General features: G+C 48.5%; 2 non-coding genes across 2 annotated transcripts; one reads left to right on the top strand and one right to left on the bottom strand.

Moving 5' to 3' along the window:
• Positions 1-3,840: 3,840 nt before the first annotated feature.
• On the bottom strand, positions 3,841-3,945 carry LOC141142039 (U6 spliceosomal RNA). The gene has a single exon (XR_012244288.1). It is a non-coding gene; the product is annotated as a U6 spliceosomal RNA (small nuclear RNA).
• LOC141142036 (U6 spliceosomal RNA) lies at positions 3,941-4,045 on the top strand. Its single transcript, XR_012244286.1, has one exon. It is a non-coding gene; the product is annotated as a U6 spliceosomal RNA (small nuclear RNA).
• The last annotated feature ends 2,203 nt before the right edge of the window (positions 4,046-6,248 follow it).

The raw sequence follows: 6,248 nt of genomic DNA, 5'->3' as shown, positions 1-6,248 counted from the left end.
CTGCTCTACTGACACCTTCCACTGCTCTACAGACACTGTCCACTGCTCTACAGACACTAACCACTGCTCTACTGACACCGTCCACTGCTCTACAGACACCGTCCACTGCCCTACTGACTGACACCTTCCACTGCTCTACTGACACCTTTCACTGCTCTACTGACATCTTCCACTGCTCTACTGACACCTTCCACCGCTCTACTGACACCATCCACTGCCCTACTGACTGACACCTTCCACTGCTCTACTGACTCCTTCCACTGCTCTACAGACACCGTCCACTGCTCTACAGACACCGTTCACTGCTCTATAGACTGACACCATCCACAGCTCTACAGTCCCTGACAAGAGTCTTGTCACTTGTGTACAAATTGGCCTGATGTACCGCTAAAATATATTTCTAATCAAGATTTTGTTACAAGAAATGGGTCATTTTAATCCCAACAGATTTTGTAATAATGTTTCAGTGCAAAACAAAACTGGCAAAAAGTATTATAATATTCACAGCTTGGTAAAGCCCATTGAGTCAATTTTTGCCAAGACATAAGTGTTGTCGCCTTGTTATATGAGCTTCACCTGTGACTATTAATGGATCAATTAGGTCTCAGGTGTGTATAAAAAAAACACCAGTACACTAGACCTTCTCAACTGCAACTAGACCTCTGCAAACATGCCTAAGATTCACCCGGAGACTAAAGTGTTGATTATCAAGAGGCTGAAGATCAGATCCACTGCTGATGTGGCAGACACCTTCAATGTGTCACAGCGTCAAGTTCAGAGGATAAAAAAAAGATTTGAAGAGACTGGAGACGTTTTTGACAAGGCCAGGTCAGGCCGACCCTGCAAGACAACTGCTCGAGAGGACCGTTTGTTGGCTCGAAAATCCAAGGCCAGCCCATTTTCCACTGCAGCTCCACGAGACCTGGTCACCTGAAGTCCCTGTGTCAACCAGAACAGTTTGTTGGATTCTGTCTCGAAATGGCCTCCATGGTCGAATCAGTGCCCATAAGCCAGCACTAAACAAAAGACAATTGAAAAACCGTGTGGCATTTGCCAATGGCCACAGCCTGCTAAAAGAATGGACTCTGGAAAAGTGGCAGAAGGTGGATTTTTCAGATGAATCTTCTGTTGAATTACACTACAGTCGCCGCAAGTATTGCAGGAGACCCGCATGGAGCCAAGATTTACCCAGAAAACAGTGAAGTTTGGTGGAGGCAAAATCATGGTCTGGGGTTACATCCAGTATGGGGGTGTGCGAGGGATCTGCAGGGTGGAAGACAACATCAATAGTCTAAAATACCAAGAAATCTTAGGTACCTCTTATATTCCCAACCATAAAAAAGGCCAAATTTTGCAGCAGGATGGTGCTCCATCGCATACTTCCATCTCCACATCAAAGTTCCTTAAGGTAAAGAAGATCAAGATGCTCCAGGATTGGCCAGCCCAGTCACCAGACATGAACATCATTGAGCATATGTGGTGTAGGATGAAAGATGAAGCATGGAAGACGAAACCAAAGAATATTGATGAACTCTGGGAGGCATGCAAGACTGTTTTCTTTGCTATTCCTGATGACTTCATCAATAAATTGTATGAATTCTTGCCAAACCGCATGGATGCTGTCCTTCAAGCTCATGGAAGTCATACAAGATATTAAATTTGGATCTCACAGCACCACTACTTAATTTGCTGACATATTTTTGGATTTTCAGTAAAGTTGTTCAATTTCTGTATAGGCGACAAAACTTTTGCCTTGCCAAAATTTGACCTGTCTGTCTTGACTAAATGATAAATCTTTTTTCACAGAAACTAATTTATTTCAGTGCATTAAACATCATTTGGGAGGGCTTTAGCTTTTCATATGAGCTATTTCTAACACCAATTGATTAAATAAAAGTCAGGTTAATAGCAGGAGTTTCTACAAAATAGAGAAGCGACAAGACTTTTGTCAGGGACTGTACTGACTGACACCATCCACTGCTCTACAGACACCGTCCACTGCCCTACTGACTGACACCATCCACTGCTCTACTGACACCCTCCACCGCTCTACTGACACCCTCCACCGCTCTACTGACACCATCCACTGCCCTACTGACTGACACCTTCCACTGCTCTACAGACACCGTCCACTGCTCTACAGACTGACACCATCCACGGCTCTACTGACACCGTTCACTGCTCTACAGACACCGTCCACTGCTCTACAGACTGACACCATCCACTGCTCTACTGACACCGTCCACTGCTCTACTGACACCGTCCACTGCTCTACAGACACCGTCCACTGCTCTACAGACTGACACCATCCACTGCTCTACTGACACCTTCCACTGCTCTGACACCATCCACTGCCCTACTGACTGACACCTTCCACTGCTCTACTGACACCTTCCACTGCTCTACAGACACCTTCCACTGCTCTACAGACACCGTCCACTGCTCTACAGACTGACACCATCCACGGCTCTACTGACTGACACCATCCACTGCTCTACTGACACCTTCCACTGCTCTAATGACACCCTCCACCGCTCTACTGACACCTTCCACTGCTCTGACACCATCCACTGCCCTACTGACTGACACCTTCCACTGCTCTACTGACACTTTCTACTGCTCTACTGACAGCTTCCACTGCTCTACAGACTGACATCATCCACGGCTCCTCAGACTGACACCATCCACTGCTCTACTGACTGACACCATCCACTACTCTACTGACTGACTCCATCCACTGCTCTACTGACACCTTCCACCGTTCTACTGACAGACACCTTCCACTGCTCTACTGACACCTTCCACTGCTCTACAGACACCGTCCACTGCTCTACAGACACCGCCCACTGCTCTACAGACTGACACCATCCACGGCTCTACTGACTGACACCATCCACTGCTCTACAGACACCGTCCACTGCTCTACAGACACCGTCCACTGCTCTACAGACACCGTCCACTGCTCTACAGACACCGTCCACTGCTCTACTGACACTGTCCACTGCTCTACAGACACCGTCCACTGCCCTACTGACTGACACCTTTAACTGCTCTACTGACACCTTCCACTGCTCTACTGACACCTTCCACTGCTCTACAGACACCGTCCACTGCTCTACAGACACCGTCCACTGCTCTATTGACACCATCCACTGCCCTACTGACACCTTCCACCGCTCTACTGACACCTTCCACCGCTCTACTGACACCTTCCACTGCTCTACTGACACCATCCACTGCCCTGCTGACTGACACCTTCCACTGCTCTACTGACACCTTCCACTGCTCTACTGGCACCTTCCACTGCTCTACAGACACCGTCCACTGCTCTACAGACTGACACTATCCACTGCTCTACTGACTGACCCCATCCACTGCTTTACTGACTGACACCATCCACTGCTCTACTGACTGATACCATCCACTGCTCTACTGACACCGTCCACTGCTCTACAGACACTGTCCACTGCTCTACAGACACCGTCCACTGCTCTACAGACTGACACCATCCACTGCTCTACTGACACCGTCCACTGCTCTACAGACTGACATCATCCACGGCTCCTCAGACTGACACCATCCACTGCTCTACTGACTGACACCATCCACTGCTCTACTGACTGACTCCGTCCACTGCTCTACAGACACCGTCCACTGCTCTACAGACTGACACCATCTACTGGTCTACTGACACCGTCCACTGCTCTGACACCAAAAAAGAGAGAAAGGTTTCCCCACAGGCGGGGTTTTTAGGCAGCACAGTAACAGGTGTAGTCAGTATTGTATGAAAAAATACAATTTTATTGAAAAATATACCATAAGTTAAAAAAAAAAAAAAAAAAAAATATGGAACGCTTCACGAATTTGCGTGTCATCCTTGCGCAGGGGCCATGCTAATCTTCTCTGTATCGTTCCAATTTTAGTATATGTGCTGCCGACAGCTGCTGCCGGCAGCACATATACTAAAATTGGAACGATACAGAGAAGATTAGCATGGCCCCTGCGCAAGGATGACACGCAAATTCGTGAAGCGTTCCATATTTTTTTTTTTAACTTATGGTATATTTTTCAATAAAATTGTATTTTTTCATACAATACTGACTACACCTGTTACTGTGCTGCCTAAAAACCCCGCCTGTGGGGAAACCTTTCTCTCTTTTTTGTTTTAATATCTAAGGGGTGAGCAGCAATTCCCTTCTCCCTCTCTAGTGTCTTTTCCTTTTCTTCGACTGCTCTGACACCATCCACTGCCCTAATGACTGACACCTTCCACTGCTCTACTGACACCGTCCACTGCTCTACTGACACCTTCCACTGCTCTGACACCATCCACTGCCCTACTGACTGACACCTTCCACTGCTCTACTGACACCTTCCACTGCTCTACAGACACCGTCCACTGCTCTACAGACTGACACCATCCACTGCTCTACTGACACCGTCCACTGCTCTACAGACACCGCCCACTGCTCTACAGACACTGTCTACTGCTCTACAGACACCGTCCACTGCTCTACAGACACTATCCACTGCTCTACAGACTGACACCATCCACTGCTCTACTGACATCGTCCACTGCTCTACAGACACCGTCCACTGCCCTACTGACTGACACCTTCCACTGCTCTACTGACACCTTCCACTGCTCTACTGACACCTTCCACTGCTCTACAGACACCGTCTACTGCACTACAGACTGACACCATCCACGGCTCTACTGACTGACACCATCCACTGCTCTACTGACACCTTCCACTGCTCTACTGACACCCTCCACCGCTCTACTGACACCTTCCACTGCTCTGACACCATCCACTGCCCTACTGACTGACACCTTCCACTGCTCTACTGACACCTTCCACTGCTCTACTGACACCTTCTACTGCTCTACTGACACCTTCCACTGCTCTACAGACACCGTCCACTGCTCTACAGACACTGTCACCATCCATGGCTCTACTGACTGACACCATCCACTGCTCTACTGACACCGTCCACTGCTCTACAGACACCGTCCACTGCTCTACAGACACTGTCCACTGCTCTACAGACACCGTCCACTGCTCTACAGACACCATCCACTGCTCTACAGACACTGTCCACTGCTCTACAGACACCGTCCACTGCCCTACTGACTGACACCTTCCACTGCTCTACTGACACCTTCCACTGCTCTACTGACACCTTCCACTGCTCTACAGACACCGTCCACTGCTCTACAGACTGACATCATCCACGGCTCCTCAGACTGATACCATCCACTGCTCTGACACCGTCCACTGCTCTACAGACACCGTCCACTGCTTTACAGACACCGTCCACTGCTCTACTGACTGACACCATCCACTGCTCTGACACCGTCCACTGCTCTACAGACACTGTCCACTGCTCTACTGACACCGTCCACTGCTCTACTGACTGACACCATCCACTGCTCTGACACCGTCCACTGCTCTACAGACATCGTCCACTGCTCTACTGACACCGTCCACTGCTCTACTGACACCATCCACTGCTCTACTGACACCTTCCACCGCTCTACAGACACCATTCACCGCCCTACTGACTGACACCATCCACTGCTCTACTGACACCATCCACTGCTCTACTGACACCTTTCACTGCTCTACAGACTGACACCATCCACTGCTCTACTGATACCATCCACCGCTCTACTGACACCATCCACTGCTCTACTGACAATGTCCACTGCTCTACTGACTGACACCATCCACTGCTCTACTGGCTGACACCATCCACCGCTCTACTGACACCTTCCACTGCTCTACTGACTGACACATTTATATTTTTACAGTGACATTTTTTTAAGTTTTCCTTACTGTTTAGTTAGGCCTTGCTGGATAATTTCTTAAAAAAGGCGCAGAAACCCCGGTGATCTTTGATCTCTTTCATGTTCAGGTAGATCTGCACCTCTCAAAGGTTGTCTACTCCTGCTCTAGGGTATTCAAAAGATTTTGAAGAAACTGTCCACATTTTGACATACCTCTCCAATTCTTTTCAATTACCCTCTCAATATGTAAATAAAGATCTGAAATAACTGTTTAGCCACTTGGAGTATCTTGGCGCTTGGTGAAGTGGCAGGTGGTAGTGGGGGGGGGGCCAGGTCAACTTTTGCTTCGGGGCCCACAAGCTTCAAGCTATGCCTCTGGCCAGCGTTATAGATATTCATCCAAGCATTTACATATGATTAAGGATTCTCTTGGCTCTGAACACAGTTTGTGTATAGG

Source organism: Aquarana catesbeiana, linkage group LG04 (genome assembly GCF_042186555.1).
Source record: "Aquarana catesbeiana isolate 2022-GZ linkage group LG04, ASM4218655v1, whole genome shotgun sequence".
Classification (NCBI taxonomy): domain Eukaryota; kingdom Metazoa; phylum Chordata; class Amphibia; order Anura; family Ranidae; genus Aquarana; species Aquarana catesbeiana.
Note: the sequence above shows the minus strand (reverse complement) of the source record. Positions and strands in the feature narration are given on the sequence as shown.